The 1635-nt window shown below is 42.8% G+C and overlaps 1 protein-coding gene across 1 annotated transcript in view; it reads left to right on the top strand.

Annotated features, from left to right (window-relative positions):
• Window positions 1-1635, top strand: part of LOC101855698 — a 12000-nt gene that overhangs the window by 4724 nt on the left and 5641 nt on the right. The window lies entirely within an intron of this gene.

Below are 1635 nucleotides of genomic sequence, written 5' to 3'. Positions count from 1 at the left end.
TCTCTCTCCCACTGTGTGTGTGTGTGTGTGTGTGTGTGTGTGAGTGTGTGTGTGTGATGTAGTTTATGTGCCAGTGATGGTGTGTTTGTTTGTATCATGTGGATATCTGCGTATGTAAAGTGTGTGCGAATAAATCTGCGTTATTAAAGTCTATGTATGTGTGTATGCGCGTGCGTGTTTTTCTGTCTGTTTGTCTGTCTGTCTGTCTTTGTGCGCACGCCCCTTCATCTCTCTGTCGCACTTTTATATGTGAGTTATGACCCTTTTCCATGTTCAATTACTAATGTCCCCCCTCTCTCCCCCCTCCCAGTCTCAATTGACATCCGAATATAACCTCCTCGTCCAAGAGGGTGGATCCAAAATAAGTTGAGAGCTTTGAAAACTCCACAAATCGATCAACGTTCAAAAACACTCAGTGTCGGTTTCGAACCATTACCATCCACACCGTAGTCCAACACGATACTAAAGGAACGTCGACAAATTAGGCACTGCACTTGGGAATTTTTGGCTGAAAGCCAGACAGTGTGGACTTTTACAACAACTCCCTTACAACTATTTGAGAATTTCTCCGTCCTTTCATGTTGAAGTAAAAATCCTTTTTTATAGAAGATCAGTTCCTCCAAGCGGCGGCGGGTACTAAAAAATATGACAGATATTGCTCTGGGAAAGTAAAATGAAAGCTACCATATTCTTTTTATTTTGATATTTCATTCCATCCTTTAAAAACCAATCTCAAAGCAATGTGTTTATGATTTTGACATTTCATCGCTTAAAATTGGATTCCAAACCAGGGGGAACAATATCGGGGAATAGAGATATTACATTCACACATCCCATACGTTAATGTTGGGTCAACACGATATAAACGAATTTTTCTGAATGAGAAAAACACATCCATGCTACCCGCTTCGCTTTAAAAAAATTTAATGTCTGTCGAGAATCAGGCTTCGCGTCATGGCCTCACCAGTCACCATTGTCTGGTCTTTCATCGACGCTATTGGATGAATTAGTTGATGGAGTCAGTTTACTTCACATGTCTTTGGATTCTCCGACCTCTAATCTCTGTGCCAGATTCCCCGAGTCCCCGAGACAAAACAAATCTAGGAGCTGACCTTTTGCCGCCATCTTCGGCTGATTATGTCGGAGCTGGTGCCTTGACCTATCCCATCTGACCTCTTCCCAGAGGGGCCGAGTTCACATCTCTCTCTGTCTCAGTCTCTCTCTCTCGCGCACACACACACACACACACACACACACACACACACACACACACACACACACGCACACACACGTACACACATAGACACATACACACACTCAAATCACTTGGAGACGCAAGAATACAGCTGTGGCGTCCACCATAATATAATGTCAACAAAAGTATTGCCCAGTCTCTCTTTCGTCCATCTGTTACCTCACAAACGTCTACTGTCCTTATCTCTCCTCTTTCTTTTCTTTGTATGGTACTCTCTAGTAACACCTCTACTCTCCGGCATTTATATGACTTATTTGAGATGCAAATGTGGTACAACCCTTACTTTTTACTTTTTCCCTTCATCTGGTGTCCAGACCATCAATGATTTATTTATAGAGGCACCAGCCATCCATGTCCAGGTGCTGTTTTAGCCTCTTTTT

The sequence above is a fragment of the Aplysia californica genome, unplaced genomic scaffold (assembly GCF_000002075.1).
Source record: "Aplysia californica isolate F4 #8 unplaced genomic scaffold, AplCal3.0 scaffold01417, whole genome shotgun sequence".
NCBI lineage: Eukaryota > Metazoa > Mollusca > Gastropoda > Aplysiida > Aplysiidae > Aplysia > Aplysia californica.
This window is presented reverse-complemented; position numbering and strand designations above follow the sequence as displayed.